This window comes from Protopterus annectens, chromosome 2.part1 (assembly GCF_019279795.1).
Source record: "Protopterus annectens isolate FY-2018-M chromosome 2.part1, PAN1.0, whole genome shotgun sequence".
In the NCBI taxonomy this organism is placed as follows: Eukaryota; Metazoa; Chordata; order Ceratodontiformes; family Protopteridae; genus Protopterus; species Protopterus annectens.
In genome coordinates, this window is record NC_056729.1 from 1,700,138,361 (window position 1) to 1,700,153,360 (window position 15,000).

Genomic DNA, 15,000 nt, shown 5'->3' on the forward strand with positions numbered 1-15,000 from the left:
AATGCCTACCTCCATGTCTCTATTGCATTTTTGTGGCAGCATATTTGCGATACCAATTCTGTGCTTTACCATTTGGTTTGCCTAATGCTGTCAGAATATTCACCAAATGCCAAACTCCACTTATAGCTCATTGCAAAACCCCAGGGGTGCATATTTACCCTTACCTGGATGATTGTCTTATTCAGGGAAAATCCTTAATGGAGGATGCAGGCAGGGTTGCCAGATTTCTGAAGGGCCAGGTAGGGACAAAAGGTCTTTCACATTAAGTGAAGACCCAAAAAAAATGTCTTTTCATGCGGAACTGCAGGCAGTTCCGCAATAAGCAGAAGTGGCTCTGCTTTGCAATTTTTGATTCTGCTATATTCACAGCAGAGCCTCTTCTGTTCGATACGGAACAGCCTACTGTTTTGCATTGAACAGAATTGGCTCCATGTTGCGATTTATGATTGGCTTATATACTGGCATATGGTCCAATCATAATTTGTAAAGCGGAGGCTGTTTTGCCGGGATTTTAACAGGCAGTGCGGGACTTTGGATTGGGCTGCTGATACCAGGACTTTCACACTCAAATAGGGAAGTCTGGCAACCCTGCTTGCAGGTCACCATAAACTGCTTCCAAAATGTAGGTCTCTCCTTAAGACTCCTCAAGTCTCCAGGCAAGGATTCTTTTCTGGGGGCACTCAGATTCTGTGCAGCAAAAAACTTTCCTCCCCCAAGATATATCTTACCTAACACACTACCTGACCAGCTTGCTGCAAAGCAACATACTCTCAGCAAGGAAATTTCTAGAGATCTTGGGTTACATGGCATCCTGCATACTCATGATCTGCCCAGTAAAGCTACACATGAGAAAATTGTAATGGTTCCCAAAAAAATGTTTGGGTCCAATAAAATGTTTGGGAACAGCACTCTCGACCCCTGGAGATGCTTGCTCCTCTCCCTCAATGCTTAAAAAAGGAGCTACTGTGGTGGAAAAGTACTATTTTACAGAATCCAGGGGTGAATTTCTGTTTCTCAGAGGCAGACAAGACCATTACTGCAGGCAGTTCAGGCATAGACTGGGAAGCTCGCCTAGGCCCCATGAAGGTGCAGGGCTTCTGAACACCAGACCAGAGGAAGCTGCATATAAACCAAAAAGATATGTTGGCTATTTATTTGGCCATAAAACCCTTCCAACCCAATTAGGCACCAGGAACCATATAGATTTGGACAGACAACACCACATTGATGTGGTACATAAACAAGGGAATACTCTTTCTTATACTTCGTGCAGGCTCACATTGAATATTTGGATGTTAGCACACAAACTAAGGCTAGCACTTTTATAAGTATCCTAGATTCTAGGGGAGAACAATACCTAGCAGACTAAGTAGGGATCTTCTAGACCCCAACAAATGGATGCCTACTAGAGAAATATTCCTGAATGCAACCTTGCAGTGGGGAATTCCTTCAGTAGACATTTTTGTCTCTCACCAAAACAGACCACTCCAAAATTCTGCTCCAGAACCCAACAGACAGGGACATGGAGAACAGGCGCTTTCTCCTTCAACGTGACAAATCTGTTCCTGTTTGCTTTTCTGCCCTTACGCCTGTTTCCCAGGGTGCTGAATAGTCTGGTCGGACAGTCCCCCTTCTGGCCAAGACAACACTGGTTCTTCCTCCTCTTGATTCTCATTGAATGGAGATTCTTTACCATCCCACATTAAATACATCTCCTCAGCTAGGGCAAAGGCCCAGTTTTCCATTCTTAACTGGACACATGCAAACTGTGACAGCCTGTAGGATTAGGCTTTGACACCAAAAAATGTAGAGCAATCATCTGAAGTGCTTACCATCCTGAAGGAGGCAAGGAAACTCACCACAAGAAATTCATACTTGGCAACATAGAAAAGATTCTCCATGTGGAGTCAGCAGGAACATCAGTCCTCCTCCGGCAGGCATCAATTTAGTCCTGAAACACATTTCAGGTTTATTTAGTGAGGGCCTTTCTTACTAGAGTATTAGGGTGCTTGCTTCTGCCATCTCATCGTGCCTTTCCTGTTCTCCACCTACCAGTTCCCATTCCCACTCCCACCTAATGGTATTCTTGAAAGAGGTTATTCACTTAAGACCATCCAGAAGCTACCACTGCCTTCCTCAAAGGCGTTCCTACCGAGGCCATCCCAGAAGCTGCCACTTGGAACTCTGCACATACATTTACTAAAAGTACCATCTAGGCATTGCCTTAAGGGCTAGGGCAGGGTTTGCTACTGTCATACACCAATTTTTCTTTCCCAAGGCCCAACAGATTGCCTATCACCCAACTTATAGCTTTGAGAGTCTTCCCAAGAATTAGTACTCTGCAACATTGACTGCAAAGAACATAGTACAGTTGTGTCACACACAACATAATTGTAGATGTTTGAGTAGATCAGTGTTGCAATACAAGCTCCCACCCTCCAACCCCTCTGTCTGTTGGCTTCATCCCCCTTTGCTGAGAACAAGAGGGAAATGGGATTCCTGCAGATAGCTTCATGCTTCATCATAATCCCCTCCTTATTCTCTGTTACCTAATACTTGCACTGTCAAACTAAGGCATCTGCATAAGTCTTGCTTTCTTCAGGCAACAGACGACTTTTCACTGCCTAGAAGGACTTGAAGATAGTGCAGATGGGTGCCCTTCTTATACTCTGTCATTTCTCAGGTGTCTGTCACCTAGAGATGATACAGAGACTCTGCAAATCTGGTCGGTCGCAGGCATCTCTATGTCAGGAAGACCCAGGAATCAGTACTGCAACATTGATCTACTTTAAAATCTACAGTTATGCCAATTGTGACACAACTGTAGTATTCCCTGCCTCAAAGCCCCCGTTTGGTGGCAACTTCGGACTGGTTATTCTCTTTTTTTTTTAAATGTATTATTTGCTGTCTGCTTGTACCACAGTGGGTGGATAGATATGGCCCTTGTGTATTAATTAACTAATTAATTAATTAATTAATTAATTCATTCATTCATTCATTCATTCATTCATTCATTCATTCATTTGGTAACCCGGTAGGTGGGCTGGGCCAACAGTTTTCCTCCCCAACCTAGGCACAGTGGCAATGTCTAAAGTATTGCTAGTCATACAAAAATTATTTTATTGGTTAAGACAACTAAAACAAGGTATTGCAGAAAGCATAAAGGGTAAACTGACACAATAATGTAATACAGAGATCTTAAAATATGTATCCATGCAACTACAATGCATGAAAGATATTATTAATCATAGTAAGACAAAATTTTAATGTTTAGAAGGAGAACTGTGCTATAGTGTAGTTTTCTTGAGTTTATACATGTTGTTTACAGGACAGAGCAGATACATATAGTACTATATTTTATATCGGGGAAATTCAGTTTAACAAACAATGTATTTTTCATAGACTTGTACTAATATTAGAAGTGAATAGTGCTTATCTACAGTGTTTGTTCTTTGGACTTTTTAGATTAATATAATGCATAGTTTTATTATGTGCCCTAATGCATGTTAAGTAATTGTAAGCTGTCTTTAGAGGTCTAAATTAGGTTATATGTATATTTATAACTGATCTACTAGTGTCGGTGTTCTAAGTGTAGTTAAAATTGTGGAATTTTGGTATGGTGGAGTTGGTGTATTTTCTTTTGTCTATCTTCTGAACTGGCCTGTATCCCAAGAGTTACACATATTGACCTGTATTTGAGCTGTGCATTCTTGATTTCTTCCACTGTTTTTGAACAGTTGATTTTCTCAAAGACTGCCTAATGTTCAGACAAACCTAGTGTTATAAACTGTCATCTTATTACCATTGAGATGCCCCTTCCTCGATTCCTTACAATAACTTGTTTTATTTTATTTTTAAACACCTTTATTAAGTTATCACTTGACATTAATATAAAAGAAAACAAACAATATTAACCTGTTTCCAGTTTCATATGTTGTACATATGTTCATTTTATAACTGTCCTTAATCCGGCATTACATAAATTGTTCAGTTCCTGCCTTCCCTTAAACCTCATTCTCACTCCTTCTCCTCAAGTATTGCTTTGTATGTATTGTTTTCACAATTTCCGTTTATTTTTATATTAATTTGCTCCTTCTCTTTTGAAAAGATCCCACTTCCAGTTCTTTTATCTCTGTTAAAATATTCAATACTTCAAATAAAGTTGGTTTAGACTCCTATTTTCATTTTCTAGCACTTGCTTTTGTGGCAGCCACCAGAATTAAACTTAACAAGGCTTTACTATATCTAGGCAGTTCAGATACTGTATCCCAGCTCAGCAGGATCATTTTCTTAGTTGCACCCATTTGCATACCCACTATTTCTGACAGAATCCTTTTTTTTTTAAGTTTGCCAAGTCGTTACACTCCCAGGGCATATTATCTCTTTCTTCGCCATCGTACCTCCAACATTTACCATCTACATAGGGAAAAATTCATTGGAGTCTGCTTGAGGGTATAAAAATACCAATACAAACACTTCAGGCAAAGATCCTAAACTTTCTAGACTTTGTTGCATTCTTGAGAGCCATATATATGTCCTCCCATTGTTCCCTTGTAAATTGCTTATCCTGTCTCTCTTTCCAACTTTTTCTAAACTCCTTTGATTATCTCTTATAGTTAGTGCAATATGTTATATATCCTGCTTATTATCCCTTTTTTTAACAGCAGTTTCTTTTCCAAATTCAACTAAAAACTCTATTAGAGCAGGTCTTTCACTTGGGATTCCCTTGTCCCTTTCTCTTTATCTATAGTCTGATATCGATCCAGAGAGGGCAATCTCTAGCCTGCAGTCCAAACATTTTCTTGGCCTCATCCCATTGTACTACCTTTCCCTCTTTAGTTATTTGTTTCCCCTGTCTAGTTATTTGCACACAATGCCGGTATACATTCACCGCAGATGAGCACTGTTCCTGTTTGTTAAACTGAATTGTCCTAATATCAAAGATTATACTTGCAGTGTCACCTCTGTTCCATATATAAAGATAATACTGTTCTATATATGTATCCATATTGAAACCGTATGTTAATTGTGATACAGTGTTAGAAAATGACCGTCTGTAGCACTGTTTTGTATGTAGTGTATATAGGATGTTACAAGTGTATAGTCATTGTTTGTTTGTGTCTTTCGGCTTTTCCCGGTTAGGGGTCGCCACAGCAGAACTCCAGTCTGCTAATGATTGGCAGTAGATTTTTTACGTGCCGAGTTTGCCAGCCCTGACGCACAACCTTCAACGAAGGTACGCCCATTCACGCATGTCTCCACACAGAAGACTCTCTAGCTGAGAATCGTACAGCACAACGTCATGCTGTGAGGCGACAACGCTGCCGCAGCACCACCACCGCAGTGTAATGCTGAAAATTCTCTTGATACATGATGTACCTAACTATGTCTCAGTTCTTCCAAAAAAATGTTTTTACTGGATCTTGTAACATGCATACAATACAACATAAGAAAAATAAAAATATTTTGTGAAAAAAAGATGATACTTGCAGTAATCTCTATTGGCAAAAGTCTTTCTCCATTCTCATGTTGGCTTAGATCTTAGAATACTCTGTACAACTTTATGATTATATTATTCTATATGGCTGTTATTCTCCTTAAGGATCTGCACCCAAAATCCCACATTTTCCTTATTTCTCGAGTTTCCCCCTCACTTAATTGTCATCCATTTCCACTTCAAGTTATAACTTTCTGCTTGTGTTATGTGTGTGAGCCTTATATAGCTCTGAAATATCCCTTCAAATCAGGTAATCCTAAACCACCTTGTTTTATTGGAAGGATCAGATTATCCCACTTAATCCTTGCCCTCTTCTCCTCCCAGATAAATTCCTTCAACTTTTTGTTAATTACTGTCCACAACATCCCCTCTCCTCTACTTGATAAAAATATGCCAACTTCCTACTGGTAAGTGATAACCTGTCAAAATTTCAAGCTCCCATAAATCTTGAGAACACTGCTGCCTATGCAGAACTGTTCACAGAAACCCAATATAAGTATGTTAGTAGCTGCATAGAGGCAGCTGTACCCACCAGGAAGAGGTACAGAACTAACTCAAAAAACAAGTCACCCTGATGGACTCGCAGAATCAGTAGGTTGTACAACCAAAGGAAGAAAATAATGGCAAAAATTAGGAGGTGCAGCAACCAGCAGGATAAAAGCACCATCATTAAACTAACCAAATAACTATGAAGGCAAAGTCTATCAAAGCCAACTTTGAGGTAAATTTGGCCTCCCATGCCAAGGACAACCGCAAGGCATTCTTTATCTATATCAGCAACCTCAAAGGCAAACAAGAACTGTATGCACAGCTCATTGTTAATGGAGCCACTTATACTGAGCCAGAAGATGTAGAAAAATTAATGGCCGGCAAGTTCAGCTCAAACGTTACCCCTCTCTCCCCCTCAATCTTCCCTTAGGAGATGTCATCAAATGCAACTCCCCCTGCAAATTACTAAGGACTGGGTCCTTAATGTTTTGTCTAAGGCCAAGAATACTGCATCAACGGGTCCAGACAGTATCCTAGGAGACCTTCTAAATAGCCTGAAACATGACTTATCAGGCCCTCAGGAATTGCTGTTTAACCATAGCCTCCAAATAGGCTTCATGTCTCATGAATGAAGAACAGCAGCAGTCATCCTTTTTCACAAAGGTGGGCCAACTACAGACCCTGAAAACTACAGACCCTTAACTCTCAATAGTCTTGTATGCAAAGCCGTGGAAAGAATTATAATGGAAATGATAAATAATGATATAGTAAACTTCCAGACATTAGACTCGACCCAATTTGGATTCATCAAGGGCAGGTCATGTCTACTCATCCTGGTGGATTTCTTTGAGAAGGTCACCAAAGCAATGGATGAGGGCAAAATGCTTCACACTGCCTAGCTTGAACTTTCCAAGGCATTTAACAAAATACCCCAATCGGGCATTGTTTACAGACTGAAGAGGTTAGTTACCAACCCTTATGTCAACCGGTGGATAGCCAACTGGCTCACAGATAGGACCCAGGAGGTTAAAATTGAGGAATCCACCTCTACAAAGAGGCCGGTCACAAGTGGAGTCCCTCCAGGATCGGTCCTGGGACTGCTCATTTTTGGCATTTACTTCTCTGACGTCAAGGACAATGTCAATGGCCTCTGGCTGACTAAATTTGCAAATGATTGCAAATTAGGAGCTGCATTGAATCCCACACTGACACAAATGTCCTTCAGGAAGGGCTAATACAGAGAAACAACTGGTGTAAGAGCCATGGACTAAAACTAAATGCCAAGAAATGCATACTAGTATCCTTTGGGAAGTCATCCATCCCTGGTAACTATCATATTGATAACACACCCCTTAGAGTTGACCCAGTAGTCAGGGACTTAGGAACAGACATAAACAGTAATCTAGCCTTTGACCATCATCTGTCTAGAGTAGTGAGGAAATCATTCTGTGTTGCATAACTTGTAAACAAAGGTATGGCATCTAGGTCCAGGAAGTCATTGTTCCACTATATTTGGCATTCATCACACCTGTCCATTGAGCACAGTGCCCCCTTTGGTATATATATCCAACAACTGGAATGTCCACAGAGGTTCCTCACCAAAAGAATACAGGGCATAAATAACATGTCCTATTCAAATAGTCTCAAGGCCCTATTCTTGTATTCTGTCTCAAACAGGCTGTTGAGGGGAGATCTATGCCTAGCGTACAGGGCATTGTCAGAGCTCACTCTGATAGATGATCTGCATATCCACAAAGCAAACAGCACCAGAATTACCCATTCTAAAGACTTGAACCTTGTCTGTGATATAAATAGGACCTGCTGGCGAGAGAGAGGTATATATCCCAGAGATTACCCTGTCAGTGGAACAGGCTTCCCATCCATGTGAAGCAGAGTTCTTCCCTAATCCAATTCGTGTAACTTGGAAAGTTGGATGGAGAACAATAAATTCATCCTTGGTTTGGCACCTATGTCTCTAATGGACATGGGGAACCTGTAAATGGTTCATCTCCAAGGGCCCTGCTTGTAAGCGTTTCATTTGTCAAGCCCTTTTCTTATACTTATCAAAGGTACCAGAACTTGGCAGAGATTATGGATGCATGGCTAGGTTTAAAAAGGCCCTTGTGGTCATTGGCCTGTTAAACACCTATGAACCTATGCCTGACCTGTATGTAAAATTAAAGGGACTTGAAACATTTCAGTCCTTGTGTATTACCGTCCATATTCATAAACAAGAACTTCAAGGTTCTCACTTTTTGTATTATCTTTTGTTGTCTCTTCCCATGCATCTTTATCTTGCATAATGGAAGCTTTTTTAATCCATACTCTTCTAAGTACTTCATCATATCTTGTCCCCATAAATATGAGTATTAGTGAACCAGTTCATGTGTGGGTACATAATTTACGGCTATAGCCTTTGTTTCATCTTCATAGGTTCATAGGTGTGTACTAGGCTAATGGCCCTGGAGCCTTTACAAGCCTAGCCCATAGAAGTGCCCTGGCATCGTGCTGCCCGACGATCTGCACACCAGAAACTAGGCTCCCCTTATAGGATCAATGGATTCCTTAAAGGTACTGCAAGAAAAAACAGTAGCCCACCACCTTCTTATTGCCAGCTCTCTTATATGCAGCGCCTATCTTAAAAAACGTAAACGAAGCTCAAAGAAAGAAACTTGCCTCCTGCTGCAATAAAATAGCTAAATTTGCCACCACTCTCCTTCATAGGACCCACCATTGTCATAGCTTAAAACATTTAAACTGGCTTGAACTATGCAACTACAGCACACACTCATCATCCAGAAAAATGCCCTACACTACAAAATGTATTACTGCCCTATTGTCCACAAGAGACCTCCTTTCTAGTAACAAATTCTTACTACTCAAAGATAAATCAAATAATGTTGCAGAAAACTCGCTCTACTTCCAGTACATTGCTAAACTCTGGAATAGTTTTCCCACACAAATAAAACTCTCCGACAAAATAGTTTTAAACTATTGCTTAAACAACATCTTAACCATTCCTTGTCCTACACATGATCATCACCAGGTTAAGACTTTGTTCTCATCGTATGATACTGTCCACATACTCTCCTTAAACAGAATGCTCTCAACTTTTCACTGAAATGACAAAACAATTTTTATACATAACTGCTGTCTGTACAATCCACTATGTTGAAAATGGGCTTTTTCTTTAGTAACTTCTAGCTCTGCAAAATCTTAGAATGTATAAATGTAATTACTGTATGTTCATAGGTTCTTTGGTGTTTACTAGGCTAATGACCACAAGGACCTTTTTAAACCTAGCCATGCATCCCAAATCTCTTAAGTTTTTGTACCCTTGATAAGTGTAAGCAGGGGCTTCGGAGATGAACCATTTACAGGTGTCCTGTGTCCGTTAGAGATATAGATGCCAAACCAGAGATAAATTTCATGCTCCCATCCAATTGTCCTAGTTGCACTTGAATTGGGTTAGGGAGGAACTCTGCTTCATATGGACGGGGAGCATATTCCAGAGACTGTGTAGTCTCTGGTATACATACCCATCTTTCCCGGAGGTCCTGTTTATATCACAGGCATGATTTAAGTCTTTAGAATGGGTAATTCTGATGCTGTTTGTTTTGGGGATATGCAGGAGGTCCATCAGAATGTTGTCTGACAATGCCCTGTATGCCAGACATAGATCTCCCCTCAGCAGTCAGTAGAAGACAGAATACAGTGATAGGGCCTTGAGGCAGTCTGCATAGGAGATTTTACTTGCACCTTGTATTCTTTTAGTGAGGAACCACTGTGGATGTTCCAGTTATTGGATATGCCTGGTTAGGTACATACTAAAAGGGGCAATTTTATAAAAATAAAAGTGTATAAATGTAAAAAGAAATATAACTGCTCTCTGTTTATCTAGAACTTCTATAATGCAATGTAAACAAAAGGAGTTTTTCTCCCCGGGCCGCCATTGAAAATTGGTATTACCCAGTCGAACTTTCCCGGTAAAAAAAGACAAATTACATCTGCAAAAAAAAAAATGGTTTTATTAAGTTATTACAGTATCGTCTTTACTTTGCATCTCCACAGCGAGACCGATATTGGTCCATTGTGATCAGTGCTCTTCTACAGTAAACTAATTCAAATAAATAAAATAAGGCTATATAAGGTACAGAGTGTTTAACTGCATTGCCCACTCTACCACAATGTGAACATTAACCACCACCAGCTTTCCTTATATATGTTATTTTTGTACCTGACTCAGCCACATATATGTTCTGTAAGTTCTAACACATGCTGGTTTTAGGAACTGTCATTCTTCAACTCCACCTATTTCTTCCTCTTCTTGGGGTGCTAGAGCCCTGAGTAATTCCTTGAACTGTTGTACTTCCTCTCTAGTCAACTTCCAGGTCTTCTGCCTTGTCTCTGTTGACCTACAGCCTTCTCTGACTACTACTTGAAGAGAACTGTAGCAACCAGTGGTTTATGCTTTGAGCCAACTGTTTCACTGGGGATGACTTTGCAATCACCAATTCTACCCCACTCCACTTTCTTTACTAGGAGGAAGTTAATAATTGTATTTCTTGTGGGAAGCAAATACCTCATAAGGACTTCTATTCTTACTGTATTCCTTGCCTAGGCCCTGATCACGACGTTGCTAATTGTTTGTTTTGTGCTAGATTTAACCAACGCACTAAGCGTCGGTATGATTTTGCATTTCACTATTTTGGCAGAAGATTTAATTACAAGATGTCGTCGGATAGCCGTCCGACTACCGTAATTCAAAACAAACGCAAAGAAAAGGACAGGCATCCGAGGTCCAAAACTGACGAGGCTTCTTCTAAGCCAGTCGCTGGTTCTCAGTGAGGTGCTTTCGCAGCCCCTGATGCCTGCTACTTTAGAGCCGCAGGCCACCTCTGCCTCCCATGTGGAGCCAACTAGGCCACTGGAAAGTCAATGTATTGGAACCTTGGAAACTATTCCCTCAGATGGGTCTGGAGCCGCTGAGCAGGCATCTGCTTCTGAGGGTGTTTTCAGGCCTACACAGTTATGTTAAAACGCTTCAGTTTCAAAGGCAAAGACTAAAGCTTCTCTAAAGACAAAGAAACAAGTACAACAACCCTTTGGACAGGCCCCCATGCCTAAAAAAACAGATGCTCAAAATGGCCGAAGACCTAAATACTTTGATCAGGGGTTCCCATCCCCCTCCTGATAAGAGGCCTAGGCAAGAGACAGAATATGACTCTTCAGATCAGGTTTCCATTTCTACTGATTCCTCTTCTGATCAGGAATACTCTCTTCCTCCCTATGAGGATTCTGATGCTGAAGAATCTATCCCTTCAGCCTCTCCTCCTGAGGATTATTCTTTTGGGGAAACTCTGCATACCATGAGGGAGCATTTCCACTGGGAGAGCCAAGATTATTCAGAATCTAAGAAAATGCTCAGAGACTTCCTTTTAGTACCTCAGCACAGGCCCCTTGCTATTCCACCTGTGCTAGACATTGTAGATGTATTTTCAGAGTCCAGTTTGACTTCTGACACTTTACCTCCAGCTCCTGTTAAGCCAGACAGATACTACAGGGTTCCTGAATCACACAAATTTCTTTTTAAGAACCCTCCTGCTGACCCAGAAACTATCTCTCAACGTCCCAAAGGGGTCAAGGCTTCCACTGCAAAAAACCCTACCCCCCCCCCCCTGACAGGGATACTAGGGCACTGGACAGATGGGGAAAAAAGATTTACACTTATGCTACCTTGGCTATAAGGGCTTTAAATTGTCAGTTTCATATGCTTAAATATCAGCAATATATTATGTCACTGCTTAAACAGAAAATGTTGATAAATTCTGAATGTGCAGAAAACAAAGAAATGCAGGATTTATTGCATGCAGCTGAACAAGTGGGAAAGCATACTTTGCAATGTGGTTTTGATTCTCTGGAGGTCTCCTGCAGGGCCGCTGTTACGGGTTCTGTAATTCGGAGGCATGCTTGGAACAGAATCTGCCTGATCATGTTAAAGCAAAATTATTAGATGCTCCGTTACAACATGATACCTTGTTTGGTGTTAAAGCAGAAGAGGTGTTGAAGAAAATGGAGGACAAAGCTAAATCTATGCAAACAGTCAAGGATTTCTTACAGGTACAGCCTCCAAGATTTAGCAGGCACTGGCCTACAATGAATTGGTCCTTTCCAGTGTCAGACAGGCCACAAGAGGCAGATACAGATTCCCTAGAGGCAGATCCCAGCCCCAAGGCTCATACAGGTGTAAACAATGGCGGGGTGCTTCTACCTCCAAAAGCGGAGAAGACAAATCACAGCCATACAGGAATGATTTCCCCCTGCCTGCGCCAAGCACTTACCTTCCAGCAGCACCTTTAGGGGGAAAACTAGCACTTTTTTTCTCAATTGGCACGTAATAACCCAGGACAAATGGGTCCTGGATATAGTGTCTCAAGGTTACAGGTTTCACTTTCACACCCTGCCAAGGGCAAACTGTTTGCCAGACCTGCCAAAAAATCAATGGGCAGAGGCACAAAAGCAAGTGTCATCCCTCATGGACATGAGGGCCATTCAGCAAGTACCACAGCAAGAGCAGGGACAAGGATTTTACTCAAGACTGTTCTTGGTGCCCAGAAAGGACAAAGCCTGGAGACCAACACTGGATCTGTCTATTCTAAACACGTATCTGGATATTCCAAAATTCAAAATGTTGACTCTGCAGCAGCTTCTGCCCATGCTGGGCAAGAAGGCTTGGCTTGTGACTTTAGACCTAAAAGAGGCAGACCTGCGTGTCCCAATCAGACAATCATGCAGAAGGTACCTCAGATTCATAGCTGACTCAATGCACTACCAATTCTCTGCTCTGCCCTTTGGCTTATCTACTGTGTCCAGGGTCTTCACAAAATGCCTGGCTCCAGTAATTGCATTTTGCAGACAAAGAGGAATACAAATATATCCTTACTTGGACGACTGCCTTATTCAAGCAGAGAACAAGGACATTCTACTACAGCATCTGGCATTTGTAAAAAGATTACCAACATGCCTAGGGTGCACAGTAAACGAAAATAAATCAAAACTAGTACCCTCTCAAGAGATAATATTCCTGGGTGCAAGCTTAAATACAACTGCCCAGATGGCTTATCTCATGCCAGACAAACAAAGGCAACTGACTACTTATTTCAAAATGTTGGCAACAAAGACCCAGTTATCTGCAAGAAAAATTCTGCAGGCTTTGGGCTTCATGGCATCCTGTATTCTGCTAATTCTTGTGCAAGACTGCATATGAGGAAACTTCAATGGTATCTAAAAAGTGTTTGGACTCAACATTGCCACAGCCTGGAAACAATAATTACTCTCATTCCCTGCCTGCAACAGGAGTTTCGATGGTGGGCAAAGGCCTGTCACTACAACAAGGGGCAGCCATTCGCTTTACCCACAGCCAGGCAGATATTAACAACAGATGCAGCAGATTATGCCTGGGGGGGCCCACATGGCAGGAAGATATATGTGCTGTGGCTTAGTGGTACATCATGCAGACTGGTGAGTCCAAGGGGTGGGGTTTGAGACTGACAAGGGTATTTTAGGGTGGGAGGATGGCATAATGGTTAAGGTATTATAGCAAGGGAGGGTGGCCTAATGGTTAAGGTGTTTGCCTTACAATCACAAGGTGCAAGGTTTGAGTCTCACAATGGGTAATTGTCTAGGCTTAAAATGGCTCGCAAGGGCAGTTAGCTTGAGTCCCTGGTGGTCTAGTGGTTAGGATTCGGCGCTCTCACCGCCGCGGCCCGGGTTCGATTCCCGGTCAGGGAAGCTTCAACGAACTTTAGAAAGGGAGGGTGGCCTAAAGATTAAGGTGTTTGCCTTACAAACACAAGGTGCAGGGTTTGAGTCTCACAAGGGATAATTGGCTAGGCTTAAAAAAAAAGCTCACAAGGGCGGTTGGCCTAGTACTAAACTATGAACTATGAACTATGTATTCAGGGCACATGGTCCGCAAGCCAAATGCATCTACATATCAACCAAAAAGAGATGCTAGCTGTTCAGAATAACCTGACAGCCTTCAAGGATCTACGTCAACCGAGACAGCTACTGATAAAGACGGACAATACTACAGTCATGTGGTACATAAACAAGCAGGGAGGCACGCATTCCTACCCCCTATGCAAACTAGCCATGAATTTGTGGGACAGTACATCTGCAGGCACAATTCCTGCCAGGAAAGATAAATACTCTGGCAGACGAACTAAGCAGAAACCTCGTGGATCCCCATGAGTGGAAATTGGATCCGCAAGTCTTCAGCATAACAAGGAATTGGGGATGCCCGGACATAGATCTATTTGCCTCCCCTCACAACTGCCAACTGAAGAGATTCTGCACAAGGACTTATCACAAGCAAGCATGGAAAGTAGATGCTCTATCTTTCAGCTGGAAAAACTTAACAGTCTATGCCTTTCCTCCACTGCCTCTCCTCCCCAAGGTACTCCTAAAAGTCAGACAAGAGAAGTCAAAAATGATACTGATTGCCCCAAACTGGCCCCGCCAGCACTGGTACCCAATCCTAAGGAACTTGTCTCAATACCCAGCCTGGACATTACCTCAACTTCCTCACTTACTGTCCCAACACAACAATCAGATCCTGCACAGCCAACTCAAGACCTTAAATCTGGCAGTATGGCAGATAATGTAGTCATTCAAAACACACCTCTCTCTAAAGCGGTGATGGATGTTATTTTGGAGGCCAGGAGGCCTAGTACCAGAACATCTTACGCTGAAAAGTGGAAAAGATTCTGTGCTTGGAACCAGGCACAAGGTATTGACACAACTGTACCAAATATTCCTCAGATTTTGCTATATTTAACTGAGATGCTGGACAAAGGCTTATCATTTTCATCAATTAAGATTCATGCCTCTGCCATTTCAGCTCACTACAATACAGAGCCACCTATTTTTTCTCATTCTTTATTAAGGCGGTACCTCAGAGTAGCCTAAAACTTAAGGCCTCCAAGGAGATTACCAATTCCTGCATGGGACCT

The 15,000-nt window shown here is 41.8% G+C and overlaps 1 protein-coding gene and 1 non-coding gene across 2 annotated transcripts in view; both read left to right on the forward strand.

Annotated features, from left to right (window-relative positions):
• The window catches only part of KIF1B (kinesin family member 1B), a gene marked incomplete in the record, with an annotated part of 2,363,676 nt that overhangs the window by 395,767 nt on the left and 1,952,909 nt on the right, over nt 1-15,000 (forward strand).
• TRNAE-CUC lies at nt 13,706-13,777 on the forward strand. Its single transcript has one exon. It is a non-coding gene; the product is annotated as a tRNA-Glu (tRNA).